The sequence below is a fragment of the Chiloscyllium plagiosum genome, unplaced genomic scaffold, assembly GCF_037043375.1.
Source record: "Chiloscyllium plagiosum isolate Xiang-an unplaced genomic scaffold, Cpla_swu_hap1 HiC_scaffold_40, whole genome shotgun sequence".
Taxonomy (NCBI): Eukaryota; Metazoa; Chordata; class Chondrichthyes; order Orectolobiformes; family Hemiscylliidae; genus Chiloscyllium; species Chiloscyllium plagiosum.
Genome location: NW_028270178.1, coordinates 25,183,440 through 25,209,652, shown reverse-complemented (window position 1 = coordinate 25,209,652; position 26,213 = coordinate 25,183,440).

Here is a 26,213-nt window from a genome sequence, read left to right as displayed (position 1 = left end):
GAGAACAGTGCGTAACCCCCCCCTCAGTGAGATCAGTGTGTGACCACCCCCGTGTGATTTGTGTGACCTCACCTCAGTAAGATCAGTGTGTGGCCCCCCTCAGTGTGATCAGTGTGTGACCCCCCTCAGTGTGATCAGTGTGTGACCCCCCCTCAGTAAGATCAGTGTGTGATCCCCCCCTCAGTAAGATCAGTGTGTGACCTCCCTCAGTGTGATCAGTGTGTGACACCCCTCAGTGAGATCAGTTTGTGACCCCCCTCAGTGTGATCAGTATGTGACCCCGATCAGTGTGTGACCCCCCTCAGTGTGATCAGTGTGTGACCCGCCTCAGTGAGATCAGTGTGTGACCCCCTCAATGTGACCCCCTCAGTGTGATCAGTGTGTGACCCCCCCTCAGTGTGATCAGACAGTGTGTGACCCCCTCAGTGTGATCAGTGTGTGACCCCCCAGTGAGAGCAGTGTTTGACCCCTCTCAGTGAGATCAGTGTGTGACCCCTCTCAGTGAGATCAGTGTGTGACCCCCCCAGTGAGATCAGTGTGTGATCCGTCTCAGTGAGATCAGTGTGTGACCCCTCTCAGTGAGATCAGTGTGTGACCCCCCCCCCAGTATGATCAGTGTGACCCCCCAGTGTGATCAGTGTGTGACCCCCTCAGTGTGATCAGTGTGTGACCCCCCCAGTGAGATCAGTGTTTGACCCATCTCAGTGAGATCAGTGTGTGACCCTCGCTCAGTGTGATCAGTGTGTGACCCCAATCAGTGAGATCTGTATGTGAGCCGCCCATCAGTGTGATCAGTGAGTGACCTCCCCTCAGTGAGATCAGTGTTTGACCCCTCTCAGTGAGATCAGTGTGTGACCCCCCACCCCACGGTGAGATCAGTGTGTGACTCCCCTCGGTGAGATCAGTGTGTGACCCTCCCCCCCAGTGTGATCAGTGTGTGACCCCCTCTCAGTGTGATCAGTGTGTGACCCCCCTCAGTGTCATCAGTGTGTGACCCCCCCTCAGTAAGATCAGTGTCTGACCCCCCAGTGAGATCAGTGTGTGACCCCCTCAGTGTGTGACCCCCTCAGTGTGATCAGTGTGTAACCACCCCTCAGTGAGATCAGCGTGTGACCCCCCTCAGTGAGATCAGTGTGTTACCACCCTCAGTGTGATCAGTGTGTGACCCCCCCTCAGTGTGATGCGTTTGTGACCCCCCTCAGTGAGATCAGCGTGTGACCCCCCTCAGTGAGATCAGCATGTGACCCCCCTCAGTGAGATCAGTGTGTGACCCCCCAGTAAGATCAGCGTGTGACCCCCCACAGTGAGATCAGTGTGTGACGCCCCCCAGTAAGATCAGTGTGTGACCCCTCAGTGAGATCAGTGTGTGACCCCCCCCTCAGTGTGATCAGTGTGTGACCCCTCCAGTGAGATCAGTGTATGACCGCCCCCCCCTCAGTGAGATCAGTGTGTGATCCCCCTCAGTAAGATCAGTGTGTGACGGTCCCCTCAGTGTGATCAGTGTGTGACCCCCCAGTGAGATCAGTGAGTGCACCCCCTCAGTGAGATCAGTGTGTGACCCTCTCAGTGAGATCAGTGTGTGACCCCTCTCAGTGAGATCAGTGTGTGACGCCCCTCAGTGAGATCAGTGTGTCACCCCCCCTCAGTGTGATTAGTATGTGAGGCCCCTCAGTGAGATCAGTGTGTGACCCCTCTCAGTGAGATCAGTGTGTGACCCCCCAGTGAGATCAGTGTGTGACCCCTCTCAGTGAGATCAGTGTGTGACCCGCCTCAGTGAGATCAGTGTGTGACCCCCCCCAATGTGACCCCCTCAGTGAGATCAGTGTGTGACCCCACTCAGTGTGATCAGTGTGTGACCCCCCCAGTATGATCAGTGTGTGACCCCCCTCAGTGAGATCAGTTTGTGACTTCCCCTCAGTGAGATCAATGTGTGACCCCCCACAGTGTGATTAGTGTGTGATCCCCCCTCAGTGAGATCAGTGTGTGACCCCTCTCAGTGAGATCAGTGTGTGACCCGCCTCAGTGAGATCAGTGTGTGACCCCCTCAATTTGACCCCCTCAGTGTGATCAGTGTGTGACCCCCCCTCAGTGTGATCAGACAGTGTGTGACCCCCTCAGTGTGATCAGTGTGTGACCCCCCCAGTGAGAGCAGTGTTTGACCCCTCTCAGTGAGATCTGTGTGTGACCCCTCTCAGTGAGATCAGTGTGTGACCCCCCCAGTGAGATCAGTGTGTGATCCGTCTCAGTGAGATCAGTGTGTGACCCCTCTCAGTGTGATCAGACAGTGTGTGACCCCCTCAGTGTGATCAGTGTGTGACCCCCCCAGTGAGATCAGTGTTTGACCCATCTCAGTGAGATCAGTGTGTGACCCTCGCTCAGTGAGATCAGTGTGTGACCCCACTCAGTGAGATCAGTGTGTGACCACCCCTCAGTGAGATCTGTGTGTGACCACCCCTCAGTGAGATCTGTGTGTGACCCCCCTCAGTAAGATCAGTGTGTGACCCCCCTCAGTGAGATCAGTGTGTGACCACCCCTCAGTAAGATCAGTGTGTGACCCCCTCCTCAGTGTGAACAGTGTGTGACTCGCCTCAGTAAGGACAGTGTGTGACCCCCCCAGTGAGATCAGTGTCTGACCCCCTCAGTGTGATCACTGTGTGATCCGCCCTCAGTGAGATCAGCATGTGACCCCTCCCAGTAAGATCATCGTGTGACCCCCCCGTAAGATCATCGTGTGACTCCCTTCAGTGAGATCAGTGTGTGACCCCCCTGTAAGATCATCGTGTGGCCCCCCTTCAGTGAGATCAGTGTGTTACCACCCCCAGTAAGATCAGTATGTGACCCCCCCTGTAAGATGAGCGTGTGACCCCCCTCAGTGAGATCAGTGCGTGACGCCCCCTCCGTGTGATCAGTGTGTGACCCCCGCAGTGAGATCAGTGTGTGACCCCCCAGTAAGATCAGTGTGTGACCCCCCCAGTAAGATCAGCGTGTGACCCCCCACAGTGAGATCAGTGTATGACGCCCCCCAGTAAGATCAGTGTGTGACCCCTCAGTGAGATCAGTGTGTGACACCCCCTCAGTGTGATCAGTGTGTGACCCCTGCAGTGAGATCCAGTGTGTGACACCCCCCTCAGTAAGATCAGTGTGTGACCCCCCCAGTAAGATCAGTGTGTGACCCCCCCAGTGAGATCAGTGAGTGCCCCCCCTCAGTGAGATCAGTGTGTTACCCCCCTCAGTGAGACCAATGTATGACCCCCCCCAGTGAGATCAGTGTGTGACCCCCAGTGAGATCAGCGTGTGACCCCTCTCAGTGTGATCAGTATGTGACCCCCCCAGTGTGATCAGTGTGTGACCCCCCTCAGTGAGATCAGTGTGTGACCCCCCCGTGTGATTAGTTGGATCCCCCCTCAGTGTGATCAGTGTGTGACCCCCCTCAGTGAGATCAGTGTGTGACCCCCTCAATGTGACCCCCTCAGTGTGATCAGTGTGTGACCCCCCCTCAGTGTGATCAGACAGTGTGTGACCCCCTCAGTGTGATCAGTGTGTGACCCCCCCAGTGAGAGCAGTGTTTGACCCCTCTCAGTGAGATCAGTGTGTGACCCCTCTCAGTGAGATCAGTGTGTGACCCCCCTCAATGTGACCCCCTCAGTGAGATCAGTGTCTGATCCCCCTCAGTGTGATCAGTGTGTGACCCCCCCAGTATGATCAGTGTGTGACCCCCCTCAGTGAGATCAGTTTGTGACTTCCCCTCAGTGAGATCAATGTGTGACCCCCCACAGTGTGATTAGTGTGTGATCCCCCCTCAGTGAGATCAGTGTGTGACCCCCTCAATGTGACCCCCTCAGTGTGATAAGTGTGTGACCCCCCTCAGTGTGATCAGACAGTGTGTGATCCCCTCAATGTGATCAGTGTGTGACCCACCCGGTGAGATCAGTGTGTGACCTCCCTCTGTGAGATCAGTGTGACCCCCCCTCAGTAAGATCAGTGTGTGACCTCCCTCAGTGTGAACAGTGTGTGACTCGCCTCAGTAAGGACAGTGTGTGACCCCCCAGTGAGATCAGTGTGTGACCCCCCCTCAGTGAGATCAGTGTGTGACCCCCCCTTAGTGAGATCAGCGTGTGACCCCTCTCAGTGAGATCAGTGTGTGACCCCTCTCAGTGAGATCAGTGTGTGACCCCACTCAGTCAGATCAGTGTGTAACCCCCTCTCAGTGTGATTAGTGTGTGAGGCCCCTCAGTGAGAGCAGTGTGTGACCCCCCCAATGTGATCAGTGTGTGACCCCCGCAGTGAGATCAGTGTGTGACCCCCCCAGTAAGATCAGTGTGTGACCCCCCCCCCCCAGTAAGATCAGCGTGTGACCCCCCACAGTGAGATCAGTGTGTGACGCCCCCCAGTAAGATCAGTGTGGGACCCCTCAGTGAGATCAGTGTGTGACACCCCCTCAGTGTGATCAGTGTGTGACCCCTGCAGTGAGATCAGTGTGTGACACCCCCCTCAGTAAGATCAGTGTGTGACCCGCCCAGTGAGATCAGCGTGTGACCCCTCTCAGTGAGATCAGTGTGTGACCTCCCTCAGTGAGATCAGTGTGTGACACCCCTCAGTGAGATCAGTTTGTGACCCCCCTCAGTGTGATCAGTGTGTGACCCCGATCAGTGTGTGACCCCCCTCAGTGTGATTAGTGTATGATCCCCCCTCAGTGAGATCAGTGTGTGACCCCTTTCAGTGAGATCAGTGTGTGACCCGCCTCAGTGAGATCAGTGTGTGACCCCCTCAATTTGACCCCCTCAGTGTGATCAGTGTGTGACCCCCCCTCAGTGTGATCAGACAGTGTGTGACCCCCTCAGTGTGATCAGTGTGTGACCCCCCCAGTGAGAGCAGTGTTTGACCCCTCTCAGTGAGATCTGTGTGTGACCCCTCTCAGTGAGATCAGTGTGTGACCCCCCCAGTGAGATCAGTGTGTGATCCGTCTCAGTGAGATCAGTGTGTGACCCCTCTCAGTGTGATCAGACAGTGTGTGACCCCCTCAGTGTGATCAGTGTGTGACCCCCCCAGTGAGATCAGTGTTTGACCCATCTCAGTGAGATCAGTGTGTGACCCTCGCTCAGTGTGATCAGTGTGTGACCCCAATCAGTGAGATCTGTATGTGAGCCGCCCATCAGTGTGATCAGCGAGTGACCCCCCCTCAGTGAGATCAGTGTTTGACCCCTCTCAGTGAGATCAGTGTGTGACCCCTCACCCCCCAGTGTGATCAGTGTGTGACCCCCTCTCAGTGTGATCAGTGTGTGACCCCCCTCAGTGTCATCAGTGTGTGACCCCCCCCTCAGTAAGATCAGTGTCTGACCCCCCAGTGAGATCAGTGTGTGACCCCCTCAGTGTGTGACCCCCTCAGTGTGATCAGTGTGTAACCACCCCTCAGTGAGATCAGCGTGTGACCCCCCTCAGTGAGATCAGTGTGTTACCACCCTCAGTGTGATCAGTGTGTGACCCCCCCTCAGTGTGATGCGTTTGTGACCCCCCTCAGTGAGATCAGCGTGTGACCCCCCTCAGTGAGATCAGCATGTGACCCCCCTCAGTGAGATCAGTGTGTGACCCCCCAGTAAGATCAGCGTGTGACCCCCCACAGTGAGATCAGTGTGTGACGCCCCCCAGTAAGATCAGTGTGTGACCCCTCAGTGAGATCAGTGTGTGACCCCCCCCTCAGTGTGATCAGTGTGTGACCCCTGCAGTGAGATCAGTGAGTGCACCCCCCCCTCAGTGAGATCAGTGTGTGACCCCCCCCCCCACAGTGAGATCAGTGTGTGATCCCCCTCAGTAAGATCAGTGTGTGACGGTCCCCTCAGTGTGATCAGTGTGTGACCCCCCAGTGAGATCAGTGAGTGCACCCCCTCAGTGAGATCAGTGTGTGACCCTCTCAGTGAGATCAGTGTGTGACCCCTCTCAGTGAGATCAGTGTGTGACGCCCCTCAGTGAGATCAGTGTGTAACCCCCCCTCAGTGTGATTAGTGTGTGAGGCCCCTCAGTGAGATCAGTGTGTGACCCCTCTCAGTGAGATCAGTGTGTGACCCCCCAGTGAGATCAGTGTGTGACCCCTCTCAGTGAGATCAGTGTGTGACCCGCCTCAGTGAGATCAGTGTGTGACCCCCCCCCAATGTGACCCCCTCAGTGAGATCAGTGTGTGACCCCACTCAGTGTGATCAGTGTGTGACCCCCCCAGTATGATCAGTGTGTGACCCCCCTCAGTGAGATCAGTTTGTGACTTCCCCTCAGTGAGATCAATGTGTGACCCCCCACAGTGTGATTAGTGTGTGATCCTCCCTCAGTGAGATCAGTGTGTGACCCCTCTCAGTGAGATCAGTGTGTGACCCGCCTCAGTGAGATCAGTGTGTGACCCCCTCAATGTGACCCCCTCAGTGTGATAAGTGTGTGACCCCCCTCAGCGTGATCAGACAGTGTGTGATCCCCTCAATGTGATCAGTGTGTGACTCACCCAGTGAGATCAGTGTGTGACCTCCCTCTGTGAGATCAGTGTGACCCCCCCACAGTAAGATCAGTGTGTGACCCCCCTCAGTGTGAACAGTGTGTGACTCGCCTCAGTAAGGACAGTGTGTGACCCCCCAGTGAGATCAGTGTGTGACCCCCTCAGTGTGATCACTGTGTGATCCGCCCTCAGTGAGATCAGCGTGTGATCCCCCTCAGTGAGATCAGCGTGTGACCCCTCTCAGTGTGATCAGTGTGTGACCCCCCTCAGTGTGATCAGTGTGTGACCCCCCCTCAGTAAGATCAGTGTGTGACCCCCCCTCAGTGTGATCAGTGTGTGACCTCACCTCAGTGTGATCAGTGTGTGACCCCCCTCAGTGTGATCAGTGTGTGACCCCACTCAGTGAGATCAGTGTGTGACCTCACCTCAGTGTGATCAGTGTGTGACCCCCCTCAGTGTGATCAGTGTGTGACCCCACTCAGTGAGATCAGTGTGTGACCACCCCTCAGTGAGATCTGTGTGTGACCACCCCTCAGTGAGATCTGTGTGTGATCCCCCTCAGTAAGATCAGTGTGTGACCCCCCTCAGTGAGATCAGTGTGTGACCACCCCTCAGTAAGATCAGTGTGTGACCCCCTCCTCAGTGTGAACAGTGTGTGACTCGCCTCAGTAAGGACAGTGTGTGACCCCCCCAGTGAGATCAGTGTCTGACCCCCTCAGTGTGATCACTGTGTGATCCGCCCTCAGTGAGATCAGCATGTGACCCCTCCCAGTAAGATCATCGTGTGACCCCTCGGTAAGATTATCGTGTGACTCCCTTCAGTGAGATCAGTGTGTGACCCCCCAGTAAGATTAGTGTGTGACCCCCCTGTAAGATCATCGTGTGGCCCCCCTTCAGTGAGATCAGTGTGTTACCACCCCCAGGAAGATCAGTGTGTGACCCCCCAGTAAGATTAGTGTGTGACCCCCCTGTAAGATGAGCGTGTGACCCCCCTCAGTGAGATCAGTGTGTGACGCCCCACAGTAAGATCAGTGTGTGACCCCTATCAGTGAGATCAGTGTGTGACCCCCCCTCAGTGTGATCAGTGTGTGACCCCCGCAGTGAGATCAGTGTGTGACCCCCCCAGTAAGATCAGTGTGTGACCCCCCCCAGTAAGATCAGCGTGTGACCCCCCACAGTGAGATCAGTGTGTGACGCCCCCCAGTAAGATCAGTGTGTAACCCCTCAGTGAGATCAGTGTGTGACACCCCCTTAGTGTGATCAGTGTGTGACCCCTGCAGTGAGATCAGTGTGTGACACCCCCCTCAGTAAGATCAGTGTGTGACCCCCCCAGTGAGATCAGTGTGTGACCCCCCCAGTGAGATCAGTGAGTGCCCCCCTCAGTGTGATCAGTGTGTTACCCCCCTCAGTGAGATCAATGTGTGACACCCCCAGTGAGATCAGTGTGTGACCCCCAGTGAGATCAGCGTGTGACCCCTCTCAGTGAGATCAGTGTGTGACCCCCCCAGTGTGATCAGTGTGTGACCCCCCTCAGTGAGATCAGTGTGTGACCCCCCCGTGTGATTAGTTGGATCCCCCCTCAGTGTGATCAGTGTGTGACCCCCCTCAGTGAGATCAGTGTGTGACCCGCTCAATGTGACCCCCTCAGTGTGATCAGTGTGTGACCCCCCCTCAGTGTGATCAGACAGTGTGTGACCCCCTCAGTGTGATCAGTGTGTGACCCCCCCAGTGAGAGCAGTGTTTGACCCCTCTCAGTGAGATCAGTGTGTGACCCCTATCAGTGAGATCAGTGTGTGACCCCCCTCAATGTGACCCCCTCAGTGAGATCAGTGTGTGATCCCCCTCAGTGTGATCAGTGTGTGACCCCCCCAGTATGATCAGTGTGTGACCCCCCTCAGTGAGATCAATGTGTGACCCCCCACAGTGTGATTAGTGTGTGATCCCCCCTCAGTGAGATCAGTGTGTGACCCCTCTCAGTGAGATCAGTGTGTGACCCGCCTCAGTGAGATCAGTGTGTGACCCCTTCAATGTGACCCCCTCAGTGTGATAAGTGTGTGACCCCCCTCAGTGTGATCAGACAGTGTGTGATCCCCTCAATGTGATCAGTGTGTGACCCACCCAGTGAGATCAGTGTGTGACCTCCCTCTGTGAGATCAGTGTGACCCCCCCTCAGTAAGATCAGTGTGTGACCCCCCTCAGTGTGAACAGTGTGTAATCCCCTCAATGTGATCAGTGTGTGACCCACCCAGTGAGATCAGTGTGTGACCTCCCTCAGTGTGATCACTGTGTGATCCGCCCTCAGTGAGATCAGCGTGTGACCCCCCCCCTCAGTGAGATCAGCGTGTGACCCCTCTCAGTGAGATCAGTGTGTGACCCCCCTCAGTGAGATCAGTGTGTAACCCCCTCTCAGTGTGATTAGTGTGTGAGGCCCCTCAGTGAGAGCAGTGTGTGACCCCCCCAGTGTGATCAGTGTGTGACCCCCGCAGTGAGATCAGTGTGGGACCCCTCAGTGAGATTAGTGTGTGACACCCCCTCAGTGTGATCAGTGTGTGACCCCTGCAGTGAGATCAGTGTGTGACACCCCCCTCAGTAAGATCAGTGTGTGACCCCCCCAGTAAGATCAGTGTGTGACCCCCCCAGTGAGATCAGTGAGTGCCCCCCCTCAGTGAGATCAGTGTGTTACCCCCCTCAGTGAGATCAGTGTGTTACCCCCCTCAGTGAGATCAATGTGTGACCCCCCCAGTGAGATCAGTGTGTGACCCCCAGTGAGATCAGCGTGTGACTCCTCTCAGTGAGATCAGTGTGTGACCCCCCCCAGTGTGATCAGTGTGTGACCCCCCTCAGTGAGATCAATGTGTGACCCCCCCAGTGAGATCAGTGTGTGACCCCCAGTGAGATCAGCGTGTGACCCCTCTCAGTGAGATCAGTGTATGACGCCCCACAGTAAGATCAGTGTGTGACCCCTGTCAGTGAGATCAGTGTGTGACCCCCCCTCAGTGTGATCAGTGTGTGACCTCACCTCAGTAAGATCAGTGTGTGACCCCACTCAGTGAGATCAGTGTGCGACCACCCCTCAGTGAGATCTGTGTGTGACCACCCCTCAGTGAGATCTGTGTGTGACCCCCCTCAGTAAGGACAGTGTGTGACCCCCCCAGTGAGATCAGTGTCTGACCCCCTCAGTGTGATCACTGTGTGATCCGCCCTCAGTGAGATCAGCATGTGACCCCTCCCAGTAAGATCATCGTGTGACCCCCCCCGTAAGATCATCGTGTGACTCCCTTCAGTGAGATCAGTGTGTGACCCCCCCAGTAAGATTAGTGTGTGACCCCCCCTATAAGATCATCCTGTGGCCCCTCTTCAGTGAGATCAGTGTGTTACCACCCTCAGTGAGATCATTGTGTGACCCCCCCCAGTAAGATCAGTGTGTGACCCCCCCAGTAAGATGAGCGTGTGACCCCCCTCAGTGAGATCAGTGTGTGACGCCCCACAGTAAGATCAGTGTGTGACCCCTATCAGTGAGATCAGTGTGTGACCCCCCCTCAGTGTGATCAGTGTGTGACCCCCGCAGTGAGATCAGTGTGTGACCCCCCCAGTAAGATCAGTGTGTGACCCCCCCAGTAAGATCAGCGTGTGACCCCCCACAGTGAGATCAGTGTGTGACGCCCCCCAGTAAGATCAGTGTGTGACCCCTCAGTGAGATCAGTGTGTGACACCCCCTCAGTGTGATCAGTGTGTGACCCCTGCAGTGAGATCAGTGTGTGACACCCCCCTCAGTAAGATCAGTGTGTGACCCCCCCAGTAAGATCAGTGTGTGACCCCCCTCAGTGAGATCAATGTGTGACCCCCCCAGTGAGATCAGTGTGTGACCCCCAGTGAGATCAGCGTGTGACCCCTCTCAGTGAGATCAGTGTGTGACCCCTCCAGTGTGATCAGTGTGTGACCCCCCTCAGTGAGATCAGTGTGTGACCCCCCCGTGTGATTAGTGTGATCCCCCCTCAGTGTGATCAGTGTGTGACCCCCCTCAGTGAGATCAGTGTGTGACCCCCTCAATGTGACCCCCTCAGTGTGATCAGTGTGTGACCCCCCCTCAGTGTGATCAGACAGTGTGTGACCCCCTCAGTGTGATCAGTGTGTGACCCCCCCAGTGAGAGCAGTGTTTGACCCCTCTCAGTGAGATCAGTGTGTGACCCCTCTCAGTGAGATCAGTGTGTGACCCGTCTCAGTGAGATCAGTGTGTGACCCCTCTCAGTGAGATCAGTGTGTGACCCCCCCCCCAGTATGATCAGTGTGACCCCCCAGTGTGATCAGTGTGTGACCCCCCTCAGTGTGATCAGACAGTGTGTGACCCCCTCAGTGTGATCAGTGTGTGACCCCCCCAGTGAGATCAGTGTTTGACCCATCTCAGTGAGATCAGTGTGTGACCCTCGCTCAGTGTGATCAGTGTGTGACCCCAATCAGTGAGATCTGTATGTGAGCCGGCCATCAGTGTGATCAGTGAGTGACCCCCCCTCAGTGAGATCAGTGTTTGACCCCTCTCAGTGAGATCAGTGTGTGACCCCCCACCCCACGGTGAGATCAGTGTGTGACTCCCCTCGGTGAGATCAGTGTGTGACCCCCCCCCAGTGTGATCAGTGTGTGACCCCCTCTCAGTGTGATCAGTGTGTGACCCCCCTCAGTGTCATCAGTGTGTGACCCCCCCCTCAGTAAGATCAGTGTCTGAACCCCCAGTGAGATCAGTGTGTGACCCCCTCAGTGTGTGACCCCCTCAGTGTGATCAGTGTGTAACCACCCCTCAGTGAGATCAGCGTGTGACCCCCCTCAGTGAGATCAGTGTGTTACCACCCTCAGTGTGATCAGTGTGTGACCCCCCAGTAAGATCAGTGTGTGACCCCCCACAGTGAGATCAGTGTGTGACGCCCCCCAGTAAGATCAGTGTGTGACCCCTCAGTGAGATCAGTGTGTGACCCCCTCCTCAGTGTGATGCGTTTGTGACCCCCCTCAGTGTGATCAGCGTGTGACCCCCCTCAGTGAGATCAGCATGTGACCCCCCTCAGTGAGATCAGTGTGTGACCCCCCAGTAAGATCAGCGTGTGACCCCCCACAGTGAGATCAGTGTGTGACGCCCCCCAGTAAGATCATTGTGTGACCCCTCAGTGAGATCAGTGTGTGACCCCCCCCTCAGTGTGATCAGTGTGTGACCCCTGCAGTGAGATCAGTGTGTGACCCCCCCCCCTCAGTGAGATCAGTGTGTGATCCCCCTCAGTAAGATCAGTGTGTGACGGTCCCCTCAGTGTGATCAGTGTGTGACCCCCCAGTGAGATCAGTGAGTGCACCCCCTCAGTGAGATCAGAGTGTGACCCTCTCAGTGAGATCAGCGTGTGACCCCTCTCAGTGAGATCAGTGTGTGACGCCCCTCAGTGAGATCAGTGTGTAACCACCCCTCAGTGTGATTAGTGTGTGAGGCCTCTCAGCGAGATCAGTGTGTGACCCCTCTCAGAGAGATCAGTGTGTGACCCCCCAGTGAGATCAGTGTGTGACCGCTCTCAGTGAGATCAGTGTGTGACCCGCCTCAGTGAGATCAGTGTGTGAACCCCCCTCAATGTGACCTCCTCAGTGAGATCAGTGTGTGACCCCCCTCAGTGTGATCAGTGTGTGACCCCCCCAGAATGATCAGTGTGTGACCCCCCTCAGTGAGATCAGTTTGTGACTTCCCCTCAGTGAGATCAGTGTGTGACCCTCCCCTCAGTGTGATCAGTGTGTGACCCGTCTCAGTGAGATCAGTGTGTGACCCCCCCCCCTCAGTGAGATCAGTGTTTGATCCCCCTCAGTAAGATCAGTGTGTGACGGTCCCCTCAGTGTGATCAGTGTGTGACCCCCCAGTGAGATCAGTGAGTGCACCCCCTCAGTGAGATCAGTGTGTGACCCTCTCAGTGAGATCAGCGTGTGACCCCTCTCAGTGAGATCAGTGTGTAACCCCCCCTCAGTGTGATTAGTGTGTGAGGCCCCTCAGTGAGATCAGTGTGTGACCCCTCTCAGTGAGATCAGTGTGTGACCCCCCAGTGAGATCAGTGTGTGACCCCTCTCAGTGAGATCAGTGTGTGACCCGCCTCAGTGAGATCAGTGTGTGAACCCCCCTCAATGTGACCTCCTCAGTGAGATCAGTGTGTGACCCCCCAGTAAGATCAGCGTGTGACCCCCCACAGTGAGATCAGTGTGTGACGCCCCCCAGTAAGATCATTGTGTGACCCCTCAGTGAGATCAGTGTGTGACCCCCCCCTCAGTGTGATCAGTGTGTGACCCCAGCAGTGAGATCAGTGTGTGACCCCCCCCCCTCAGTGAGATCAGTGTGTGATCCCCCTCAGTAAGACCAGTGTGTGACGGTCCCCTCAGTGTGATCAGTGTGTGACCCCCCCAGTATGATCAGTGTGTGACCCCCCTCAGTGAGATCAGTTTGTGACTTCCCCTCAGTGAGATCAATGTGTGACCCCCCACAGTGTGATTAGTGTGTGATCCCCCCTCAGTGAGATCAGTGTGTGACCCCTCTCAGTGAGATCAGTGTGTGACCCGCCTCAGTGAGATCAGTGTGTGACCCCCTCAATGTGACCCCCCAGTGTGATAAGTGTGTGACCCCCCTCAGTGTGATTAGACAGTGTGTGATCCCCTCAATGTGATCAGTGTGTGACCCACCCAGTGAGATCAGTGTGTGACCTCCCTCTGTGAGATCAGTGTGAACCCCCCTCAGTAAGATCAGTGTGTGACCCCCCTCAGTGTGAACAGTGTGTGACTCGCCTCAGTAAGGACAGTGTGTGACCCCCCCAGTGAGATCAGTGTGTGACCCCCTCAGTGTGATCACTGTGTGATCCGCCCTCAGTGAGATCAGCGTGTGACCCCCCCTCAGTGAGATCAGCGTGTGACCCCTCTCAGTGAGATCAGTGTGTGACCCTCCTCAGTGAGATTAGTGTGTAACCCCCTCTCAGTGTGATTAGTGTGTGAGGCCCCTCAGTGAGAGCAGTGTGTGACCCCCCCAGTGTGATCAGTGTGTCACCCCGTCAGTGTGATCAGTGTGTGACCCCCCCTCAGTAAGATCAGTGTGTGACCCCCCCTCAGTAAGATCAGTGTGTGACCCCCCCTCAGTGTGATCAGTGTGTGACCTCACCTCAGTAAGATCAGTGTGTGACCCCCCTCAGTGTGATCAGTGTGTGACCCCACTCAGTGAGATCAGTGTGTGACCACCCCTCAGTGAGATATGTGTGTGACCTCCCCTCAGTGAGATCTGTGTGTGACCCCCCTCAGTAAGATCAGTGTGTGACCCCCCTCAGTGAGATCAGTGTGTGACCACCCCTCAGTAAGATCAGTGTGTGACCCCCTCCTCAGTGTGAACAGTGTGTGACTCGCCTCAGTAAGGACAGTGTGTGACCCCCTCAGTGAGATCAGTGTCTGACCCCCTCAGTGTGATCACTGTGTGATCCGCCCTCAGTGAGATCAGCATGTGACCCCTCCCAGTAAGATCATCGTGTGACCCCCCCGTAAGATCATCGTGTGACTCCCTTCAGTGAGATCAGTGTGTGACCCCCCAGTAAGATTAGTGTGTGACCCCCCTGTAAGATCATCGTGTGGCCCCCCTTCAGTGAGATCAGTGTGTTACCACCCTCAGTGAGATCATTGTGTGACCCCCCCAGTAAGATCAGTGTGTGACCCCCCCAGTAAGATGAGCGTGTGACCCCCCTCAGTGAGATCAGTGTGTGACGCCCCACAGTAAGATCAGTGTGTGACCCCTATCAGTGAGATCAGTGTGTGACCCCCCCGCAGTGAGATCAGTGTGTGACCCCCGCAGTGAGATCAGTGTGTGACCCCCCCAGTGAGATCAGTGTGTGACCCCCCCCAGTAAGATCAGCGTGTGACCCCCCACAGTGAGATCAGTGTGTGACGCCCCCCAGTAAGATCAGTGTGTGACCCCTCAGTGAGATCAGTGTGTGACACCCCCTCAGTGTGATCAGTGTGTGACCCCTGCAGTGAGATCAGTGTGTGACACCCCCCTCAGTAAGATCAGTGTGTGACCCCCCCAGTAAGATCAGTGTGTGACCCCCCCAGTGAGATCAGTGAGTGCCCCCCCTCAGTGAGATCAGTGTGTTACCCCACTCAGTGAGACCAATGTGTGAACCCCCCAGTGAGATCAGTGTGTGACCCCCAGTGAGATCAGCGTGTGACCCCTCTCAGTGAGATCAGTGTGTGACCCCCCCAGTGTGATCAGTGTGTGACCCCCCTCAGTGAGATCAGTATGTGACCCCCCCGTGTGATTAGTGTGATCCCCCCTCAGTGTGATCAGTGTGTGACCCCCCTCAGTGAGATCAGTGTGTGACCCCCTCAATGTGACCCCCTCAGTGTGATCAGTGTGTGACCCCCCCCGTGAGAGCAGTGTTTGACCCCTCTCAGTGAGATCAGTGTGTGACCCCCCCAGTGAGATCAGTGTGTGACCCGTCTCAGTGAGATCAGTGTGTGACCCCTCTCAGTGAGATCAGTGTGTGACCCCTCCCAGTATGATCAGTGTGACCCCCCAGTATGATCAGTGTGTGACCCCCCTCAGTGTGATCAGACAGTGTGTGACCCCCTCAGTGTGATCAGTGTGTGACACCCCAGTGAGATCAGTGTTTGACCCATCTCAGTGAGATCAGTGTGTGACCCCAATCAGTGAGATCTGTATGTGAGCCGCCCATCAGTGAGATCAGTGTGTGACCCCCCACCCCACGGTGAGATCAGTGTGTGACTCCCCTCGGTGAGATCAGTGTGTGACCCCCCCCCAGTGTGATCAGTGTGTGACCCCCTCTCAGTGTGATCAGTGTGTGACCCCCCTCAGTGTCATCAGTGTGTGACCCCCCCCAGTAAGATCAGTGTCTGACCCCCCAGTGAGATCAGTGTGTGACCCCCTCAGTGTGTGACCCCCTCAGTGTGATCAGTGTGTAACCACCCCTCAGTGAGTTCAGCGTGTGACCCCCCTCAGTGAGATCAGCGTGTGACCCCCCTCAGTGAGATCAGTGTGTTACCACCCTCAGTGTGATCAGTGTGTGACCCCCCCTCAGTGTGATGCGTTTGTGACCCCCCTCAGTGAGATCAGCGTGTGACCCCCCTCAGTGAGATCAGCATGTGACCCCCCTCAGTGAGATCAGTGTGTGACCCCCCAGTAAGATCAGCGTGTGACCCCCCACAGTGAGATCAGTGTGTGACGCCCCCCAGTAAGATCAGTGTGTGACCCCTCAGTGAGATCAGTGTGTGACCCCCCCCTCAGTGTGATCAGTGTGTGACCCCTGCAGTGAGATCAGTGTGTGACCCCCCCCCTCAGTGAGATCAGTGTGTGATCCCCCTCAGTAAGATCAGTGTGTGACGGTCCCCTCAGTGTGATCAGTGTGTGACCCCCCAGTGAGATCAGTGAGTGCACCCCCTCAGTGAGATCAGTGTGTGACCCTCTCAGTGAGATCAGCGTGTGACCCCTCTCAGTGAGATCAGTGTGTGACGCCTCTCAGTGAGATCAGTGTGTAACCCCCCCTCAGTGTGATCAGTGTGTGACCCCCCCAGTATGATCAGTGTGTGACCCCCCTCAGTGAGATCAGTTTGTGACTTCCCCTCAGTGAGATCAATGTGTGCCCCCCCACAGTGTGATTAGTGTGTGATCCCCCCTCAGTGAGATCAGTGTGACACCCCCCTCAGTAAGATCAGTGTGTGACCCCCCCAGTAAGATCAGTGTGTGACCCCCCCAGTGAGATCAGTGAGTGCCCCCCCTCAGTGAGATCAGTGTGTTACCCCACTCAGTGAGACCAATGTGTGACCCCCCCAGTGAGATCAGTGTGTGACCCCCAGTGAGATCAGCGTGTGACCCCTCTCAGTGAGATCAGTGTGTGACCCCCCCAGTGTGATCAGTGTGTGACCCCCCTCAGTGAGATCAGTATGTGACCCCCCCGTGTGATTAGTGTGATCCCCCCTCAGTGTGATCAGTGTGTGACCCCCCTCAGTGAGATCAGTGTGTGACCCCCTCAATGTGACCCCCTCAGTGTGATCAGTGTGTGACCCCCCCCGTGAGAGCAGTGTTTGACCCCTCTCAGTGAGATCAGTGTGTGACCCCCCCAGTGAGATCAGTGTGTGACCCGTCTCAGTGAGATCAGTGTGTGACCCCTCTCAGTGAGATCAGTGTGTGACCCCTCCCAGTATGATCAGTGTGACCCCCCAGTGTGATCAGTGTGTGACCCCCCTCAGTGTGATCAGACAGTGTGTGACCCCCTCAGTGTGATCAGTGTGTGACACCCCAGTGAGATCAGTGTTTGACCCATCTCAGTGAGATCAGTGTGTGACCCCAATCAGTGAGATCTGTATGTGAGCCGCCCATCAGTGAGATCAGTGTGTGACCCCCCACCCCACGGTGAGATCAGTGTGTGACTCCCCTCGGTGAGATCAGTGTGTGACCCCCCCCCAGTGTGATCAGTGTGTGACCCCCTCTCAGTGTGATCAGTGTGTGACCCCCCTCAGTGTCATCAGTGTGTGACCCCCCCCAGTAAGATCAGTGTCTGACCCCCCAGTGAGATCAGTGTGTGACCCCCTCAGTGTGTGACCCCCTCAGTGTGATCAGTGTGTAACCACCCCTCAGTGAGTTCAGCGTGTGACCCCCCTCAGTGAGATCAGCGTGTGACCCCCCTCAGTGAGATCAGTGTGTTACCACCCTCAGTGTGATCAGTGTGTGACACCCCCTCAGTGTGATGCGTTTGTGACCCCCCTCAGTGAGATCAGCGTGTGACCCCCCTCAGTGAGATCAGCATGTGACCCCCCTCAGTGAGATCAGTGTGTGACCCCCCAGTAAGATCAGCGTGTGACCCCCCACAGTGAGATCAGTGTGTGACGCCCCCCAGTAAGATCAGTGTGTGACCCCTCAGTGAGATCAGTGTGTGACCCCCCCCTCAGTGTGATCAGTGTGTGACCCCTGCAGTGAGATCAGTGTGTGACCCCCCCCCTCAGTGAGATCAGTGTGTGATCCCCCTCAGTAAGATCAGTGTGTGACGGTCCCCTCAGTGTGATCAGTGTGTGACCCCCCAGTGAGATCAGTGAGTGCACCCCCTCAGTGAGATCAGTGTGTGACCCTCTCAGTGAGATCAGCGTGTGACCCCTCTCAGTGAGATCAGTGTGTGACGCCTCTCAGTGAGATCAGTGTGTAACCCCCCCTCAGTGTGATCAGTGTGTGACCCCCCCAGTATGATCAGTGTGTGACCCCCCTCAGTGAGATCAGTTTGTGACTTCCCCTCAGTGAGATCAATGTGTGCCCCCCCACAGTGTGATTAGTGTGTGATCCCCCCTCAGTGAGATCAGTGTGTGACCCCTCTCAGTGAGATCAGTGTGTGACCTGCCTCAGTGAGATCAGTGTGTGACCCCCTCAATGTGACCCCCTCAGTGTGATAAGTGTGTGACCCCCCTCAGTGTGATGAGACAGTGTGTGATTCCCTCAATGTGATCAGTGTGTGACCCACCCAGTGAGATCAGTGTGTGACCTCCCTCTGTGAGATCAGTGTGACCCCCCCTCAGTAAGATCAGTGCGTGACCCCCCTCAGTGTGAACAGTGTGTGACTCGCCTCAGTCAGGACAGTGTGTGACCCCCCAGTGAGATCAGTGTGTGACCCCCCCAGTGTGATCACTGTGTGATCCGCCCTCAGTGAGATCAGCGTGTGACCCCCCCTCAGTGAGATCAGCGTGTGACCCCTCTCAGTGAGATCAGTGTGTGACCCCCTCAGTGAGATCAGTGTGTAACCCCCTCTCAGTGTGATTAGTGTGTGAGGCCCCTCAGTGAGAGCAGTGTGTGACCCCCCCAGTGTGATCAGTGTGTGACCCCCGCAGTGAGATCAGTGTGTGACCCCCCCAGTAAGATCAGTGTGTGACCCCCCCCAGTAAGATCAGCGTGTAACCCCCCACAGTGAGATCAGTGTGTGACGCCCCCCAGTAAGATCAGTGTGGGACCCCTCAGTGAGATCAGTGTGTGACACCCCCTCAGTGTGATCAGTGTGTGACCCCTGCAGTGAGATCAGTGTGTGACACCCCCCTCAGTAAGATCAGTGTGTGACCCCCCCAGTAAGATCAGTGTGTGACCCCCCCAGTGAGATCAGTGAGTGCCCCCCCTCAGTGAGATCAGTGTGTTACCCCCCTCAGTGAGATCAGTGTGTTACCCCCCTCAGTGAGATCAATGTGTGACCCCCCCAGTGAGATCAGTGTGTGACCCCCAGTGAGATCAGCGTGTGACCCCTCTCAGTGAGATCAGTGTGTGACCCCCCCCAGTGTGATCAGTGTGTGACCCCCCTCAGTGAGATCAATGTGTGACCCCCCCAGTGAGATCAGTGTGTGACCCCCAGTGAGATCAGCGTGTGACCCCTCTCAGTGAGATTAGTGTGTGACGCCCCACAGTAAGATCAGTGTGTGACCCCTATCAGTGAGATCAGTGTGTGACCCCCCCTCAGTGTGATCAGTGTGTGACCTCACCTCAGTAAGATCAGTGTGTGACCCCACTCAGTGAGATCAGTGTGCGACCACCCCTCAGTGAGATCTGTGTGTGACCACCCCTCAGTGAGATCTGTGTGTGACCCCCCTCAGTAAGGACAGTGTGTGACCCCCCCAGTGAGATCAGTGTCTGACCCCCTCAGTGTGATCACTGTGTGATCCGCCCTCAGTGAGATCAGCATGTGACCCCTCCCAGTAAGATCATCGTGTGACCCCCCTGTAAGATCATCGTGTGACTCCCTTCAGTGAGATCAGTGTGTGACCCCCCAGTAAGATGAGTGTGTGACACCCCCTGTAAGATCATCGTGTGGCCCCCCTTCAGTGAGATCAGTGTGTTACCACCCTCAGTGAGATCATTGTGTGACCCCCCCAGTAAGATCAGTTTGTGACCCCCCCAGTAAGATGAGCGTGTGACCCCCCTCAGTGAGATCAGTGTGTGACGCCCCACAGTAAGATCAGTGTGTGACCCCTATCAGTGAGATCAGTGTGTGACCCCCCCTCAGTGTGATCAGTGTGTGACCCCCGCAGTGAGATCAGTGTGTGACCCCCCAGTAAGATCAGCGTGTGACCCCCCCCAGTAAGATCAGCGTGTGACCCCCCACAGTGAGATCAGTGTGTGACGCCCCCCAGTAAGATCAGTGTGTGACCCCTCAGTGAGATCAGTGTGTGACACCCCCTCAGTGTGATCAGTGTGTGACCCCTGCAGTGAGATCAGTGTGTGACACCCCCCTCAGTAAGATCAGTGTGTGACCCCCCCAGTAAGATCAGTGTGTGACCCCCCTCAGTGAGATCAATGTGTGACCCCCCCAGTGAGATCAGTGTGTGACCCCCAGTGAGATCAGCGTGTGACCCCTCTCAGTGAGATCAGTGTGTGACCCCCCCCAGTGTGATCAGTGTGTGACCCCCCTCAGTGAGATCAGTGTGTGACCCCCCCCCGTGTGATTAGTGTGATCCCCCCTCAGTGAGATCAGTGTGTGTCCCCCTCAATGTGACCCCCTCAGTGTGATCAGTGTGTGACCCCCCCTCAGTGTGATCAGACAGTGTGTGACCCCCTCAGTGTGATCAGTGTGTGACCCCCCCAGTGAGAGCAGTGTTTGACCCCTCTCAGTGAGATCAGTGTGTGACCCGTCTCAGTGAGATCAGTGTGTGACCCCTCTCAGTGAGATCAGTGTGTGACCCCACCCCCAGTATGATCAGTGTGACCCCCCAGTGTGATCAGTGTGTGACCCCCCTCAGTGTGATCAGACAGTGTGTGACCCCCTCAGTGTGATCAGTGTGTGACGGTCCCCTCAGTGTGATCAGTGTGTGACCCCCCCAGTGAGATCAGTGTTTGACCCATCTCAGTGAGATCAGTGTGTGACCCTCGCTCAGTGTGATCAGTGTGTGACCCCAATCAGTGAGATCTGTATGTGAGCCGCCCATCAGTGTGATCAGTGAGTGACCCCCCCTCAGTGAGATCAGTGTTTGACCCCTCTCAGTGAGATCAGTGTGTGACCCCCCACCCCACGGTGAGATCAGTGTGTGACTCCCCTCGGTGAGATCAGTGTGTGACCCCCGCCCCAGTGTGATCAGTGTGTGACCCCCTCTCAGTGTGATCAGTGTGTGACCCCCCTCAGTGTCATCAGTGTGTGACCCCCCCCTCAGTAAGATCAGTGTCTGACCCCCCAGTGAGATCAGTGTGTGACCCCCTCAGTGTGTGACCCCCTCAGTGTGATCAGTGTGTAACCACCCCTCAGTGAGATCAGCGTGTGACCCCCCTCAGTGAGATCAGTGTGTTACCACCCTCAGTGTGATCAGTGTGTGACCGCCCAGTAAGATCAGTGTGTGACCCCCCACAATGAGATCAGTGTGTGACGCCCCCCAGTAAGATCAGTGTGTGACCCCTCAGTGAGATCAGTGTGTGACCCCCCCTCAGTGTGATGCGTTTGTGACCCCCCTCAGTGTGATCAGCGTGTGACCCCCCTCAGTGAGATCAGCATGTGACCCCCCTCAGTGAGATCAGTGTGTGACCCCCCAGTAAGATCAGCGTGTAACCCCCCACAGTGAGATCAGTGTGTGACCACCCCTCAGTAAGATCAGTGTGTGACCCCCTCCTCAGTGTGAACAGTGTGTGACTCGCCTCAGTAAGGACAGTGTGTGACCCCCCCAGTGAGATCAGTGTCTGACCCCCTCAGTGTGATCACTGTGTGATCCGCCCTCAGTGAGATCAGCATGTGACCCCTCCCAGTAAGATCATCGTGTGACCCCCCCGTAAGATCATCGTGTGACTCCCTTCAGTGAGATCAGTGTGTGACCCCCCAGTAAGATTAGTGTGTGACCCCCCTGTAAGATCATCGTGTGGCCCCCCTTCAGTGAGATCAGTGTGTTACCACCCTCAGTGAGATCATTGTGTGACCCCCTCCAGTAAGATCAGTGTGTGACCCCCCCAGTAAGATGAGCGTGTGACCCCCCTCAGTGAGATCAGTGTGTGACACCCCACAGTAAGATCAGTGTGTGACCCCTATCAGTGAGATCAGTGTGTGACCCCCCCTCAGTGAGATCAGCGTGTGACCCCCCTCAGTGAGATCAGTGTGTTACCACCCTCAGTGTGATCAGTGTGTGACCCCCCAGTAAGATCAGCGTGTGACCCCCCACAGTGAGATCAGTGTGTGACGCCCCCCAGTAAGATCAGTGTGTGACCCCTCAGTGAGATCAGTGTGTGACCCCCCCCTCAGTGTGATGCGTTTGTGACCCCCCTCAGTGTGATCAGCGTGTGACCCCCCTCAGTGAGATCAGCATGTGACCCCCCTCAGTGAGATCAGTGTGTGACCCCCCCGTAAGATCAGAGTGTGACCCCCCACAGTGAGATCAGTGTGTGACGCCCCCCAGTAAGATCATTGTGTGACCTCTCAGTGAGATCAGTGTGTGACCCCCCCCTCAGTGTGATCAGTGTGTGACCCCTGCAGTGAGATCAGTGTGTGACCCCCCCCCTCAGTGAGATCAGTGTGTGATCCCCCTCAGTAAGATCAGTGTGTGACCCCCCCCCCCCTCAGTGTGATCAGTGTGTGACCCCTGCAGTGAGATCAGTGTGTGACGGTCCCCTCAGTGTGATCAGTGTGTGACCCCCCAGTGAGATCAGTGAGTGCACCCCCTCAGTGAGATCAGTGTGTGACCCTCTCAGTGAGATCAGCGTGTGACCCCTCTCAGTGAGATCAGTGTGTGACGCCCCTCAGTGAGATCAGTGTGTAACCCCCCCTCAGTGAGATCAGTGTGTGACCCCCCAGTGAGATCAGTGTGTGACCGCTCTCAGTGAGATCAGTGTGTGACCCCCCAGTGAGATCAGTGTGTGACCGCTCTCAGTGAGATCAGTGTGTGACCCGCCTCAGTGAGATCAGTGTGTGAACCCCCCTCAATGTGACCTCCTCAGTGTGATCAGTGTGTGACCCCCCCAGTATGATCAGTGTGTGACCCCCCTCAGTGAGATCAGTTTGTGACTTCCCCTCAGTGAGATCAGTGTGTGACCCCCCCCTCAGTGTGATCAGTGTGTGACCCCTGCAGTGAGATCAGTGTGTGACCCCCCCCCTCAGTGAGATCAGTGTTTGATCCCCCTCAGTAAGATCAGTGTGTGACGGTCCCCTCAGTGAGATCAGTGTGTGACCCCCCAGTGAGATCAGTGTGTGACCCCTCTCAGTGAGATCAGTGTGTGACCCGCCTCAGTGAGATCAGTGTGTGAACCCCCCTCAATGTGACCTCCTCAGTGAGATCAGTGTGTGACCCCCCTCAGTGTGATCAGTGTGTGACCCCCCCAGTATGATCAGTGTGTGACCCCCCTCAGTGAGATCAGTTTGTGACTTCCCCTCAGTGAGATCAATGTGTGACCCCCCACAGTGTGATTAGTGTGTGATCCCCCCTCAGTGAGATCAGTGTGTGACCCTTCTCAGTGAGATCAGTGTGTGACCCGCCTCAGTGAGATCAGTGTGTGACCCCCTCAATGTGACCCCCCAGTGTGATAAGTGTGTGACCCCCCTCAGTGTGATTAGACAGTGTGTGATCCCCTCAATGTGATCAGTGTGTGACCCACCCAGTGAGATCAGTGTGTGACCTCCCTCTGTGAGATCAGTGTGACCCCCCCTCAGTAAGATCAGTGTGTGACCCCCCTCAGTGTGAACAGTGTGTGACTCGCCTCAGTAAGGACAGTGTGTGACCCCCCAGTGAGATCAGTGTGTGACCCCCTCAGTGTGATCACTGTGTGATCCGCCCTCAGTGAGATCAGCGTGTGACCCCCCCTCAGTGAGATCAGCGTGTGACCCCTCTCAGTGAGATCAGTGTGTGACCCTCCTCAGTGAGATCTGTGTGTAACCCCCTCTCAGTGTGATTAGTGTGTGAGGCCCCTCAGTGAGAGCAGTGTGTGACCCCCCCAGTGTGATCAGTGTGTGACCCCCCTCAGTGTGATCAGTGTGTGACCCCCCCTCAGTGTGATCAGTGTGTGACCCCCCCTCAGTGTGATCAGTGTGTGACCTCACCTCAGTTAAGATCAGTGTGTGACCCCCCTCAGTGTGATCAGTGTGTGACCCCACTCAGTGAGATCAGTGTGTGACCACCCCTCAGTGAGATCTGTGTGTGACCACCGCTCAGTGAGATCTGTGTGTGACCGCCCTCAGTAAGATCAGTGTGTGACCCCCCTCAGTGAGATCAGTGTGTGACCACCCCTCAGTAAGATCAGTGTGTGACCCCCTCCTCAGTGTGAACAGTGTGTGACTCGCCTCAGTAAGAACAGTGTGTGACCCCCCCAGTGAGATCAGTGTCTGACCCCCTCAGTGTGATCACTGTGTGATCCGCCCTCAGTGAGATCAGCATGTGACCCCTCCCAGTGAGAGCAGTGTTTGACCCCTCTCAGTGAGATCAGACAGTGTGTGACCCCCTCAGTGTGATCAGTGTGTGACCCCCCCAGTGAGAGCAGTGTTTGACCCCTCTCAGTGAGATCAGTGTGTGACCCCTCTCAGTGAGATCAGTGTGTGACCCCCCCAGTGAGATCAGTGTGTGACCCCTCTCAGTGAGATCAGTGTGTGACCCCTCTCAGTGAGATCAGTGTGTGACCCCCCCAGTGAGATCAGTGTGTGACCCGTCTCAGTGAGATCAGTGTGACCCCTCTCAGTGAGATCAGTGTGTGACCCCCCCCCAGTATGATCAGTGTGACCCCCCAGTGTGATCAGTGTGTGACCCCCCTCAGTGTGATCAGACAGTGTGTGACCCCCTCAGTGTGATCAGTGTGTGACACTCCAGTGAGATCAGTGTTTGACCCATCTCAGTGAGATCAGTGTGTGACCCCAATCAGTGAGATCTGTATGTGAGCCGCCCATCAGTGTGATCAGTGAGTGACCCCCCCTCAGTGAGATCAGTGTTTGACCCCTCTCAGTGAGATCAGTGTGTGACCCCCCACCCCACGGTGAGATCAGTGTGTGACTCCCCTCGGTGAGATCAGTGTGTGACCCCCCCCCAGTGTGATCAGTGTGTGACCCCCTCTCAGTGTGATCAGTGTGTGACCCCCCTCAGTGTCATCAGTGTGTGACCCCCCCCAGTAAGATCAGTGTCTGACCCCCCAGGGAGATCAGTGTGTGACCCCCTCAGTGTTTGACCCCCTCAGTGTGATCAGTGTGTAACCACCCCTCAGTGAGATCAGCGTGTGAACCCCCTCAGTGAGATCAGTGTGTTACCACCCTCAGTGTGATCAGTGTGTGACCCCCCCTCAGTGTGATGCGTTTGTGACCCCCCTCAGTGAGATCAGCGTGTGACCCCCCTCAGTGAGATCAGCATGTGACCCCCCTCAGTGAGATCAGCGTGTGACCCCCCAGTAAGATCAGCGTGTGACCCCCCACAGTGAGATCAGTGTGTGACGCCCCCCAGTAAGATCAGTGTGTGACCCCTCAGTGAGATCAGTGTGTGACCCCCCCCCCAGTGTGATCAGTGTGTGACCCCTGCAGTGAGATCAGTGTGTGACCCCCCCCCCTCAGTGAGATCAGTCTGTGATCCCCCTCAGTAAGATCAGTGTGTGACGGTCCCCTCAGTGTGATCAGTGAGTGACCCCCCAGTGAGATCAGTGAGTGCACCCCCTCAGTGAGATCAGTGTGTGACCCTCTCAGTGAGATCAGTGTGTGACCCCTCTCAGTGAGATCAGTGTGTGACGCCCCTCAGTGAGATCAGTGTGTAACCCCCCCTCAGTGTGATCAGTGTGTGACCCCCCCAGTATGATCAGTGTGTGACCCCCCTCAGTGAGATCAGTTTGTGACTTCCCCTCAGTGAGATCAATGTGTGCCCCCCCACAGTGTGATTAGTGTGTGATCCCCCCTCAGTGAGATCAGTGTGTGACCCCTCTCAGTGAGATCAGTGTGTGACCCGCCTCAGTGAGATCAGTGTGTGACCCCCTCAATGTGACCCCCCAGTGTGATAAGTGTGTGACCCGCCTCAGTGTGATTAGACAGTGTGTGATCCCCTCAATGTGATCAGTGTGTGACCCACCCAGTGAGATCAGTGTGTGACCTCCCTCTGTGAGATCAGTGTGACCCCCCCTCAGTAAGATCAGTGTGTGACCCCCCTCAGTGTGAACAGTGTGTGACTCGCCTCAGTAAGGACAGTGTGTGACCCCCCAGTGAGATCAGTGTGTGACCCCCTCAGTGAGATCAGCGTGTGACCCCCCCTCAGTGAGATCAGCGTGTGACCCCTCTCAGTGAGATCAGTGTGTGACCCTCCTCAGTGAGATCAGTGTGTAACCCCCTCTCAGTGTGATTAGTGTGTGAGGCCCCTCAGTGAGAGCAGTGTGTGACCCCCCCAGTGTGATCAGTGTGTGACCCCCCTCAGTGTGATCAGTGTGTGACCCCCCCTCAGTGTGATCAGTGTGTGACCCCCCCTCAGTGTGATCAGTGTGTGACCTCACCTCAGTTAAGATCAGTGTGTGACCCCCCTCAGTGTGATCAGTGTGTGACCCCACTCAGTGAGATCAGTGTGTGACCACCCCTCAGTGAGATCTGTGTGTGACCACCCCTCAGTGAGATCTGTGTGTGACCCCCCTCAGTAAGATCAGTGTGTGACCCCCCTCAGTGAGATCAGTGTGTGACCACCCTCAGTAAGATCAGTGTGTGACCCCCCCTCAATGAGATCAGTTTGTGACCGCCCCTCAGTGTGATCAATGTGTGACCCCCGTGTGATCGGTGTGTGGCCCCTCCCAGTGAGATTAGCGTGT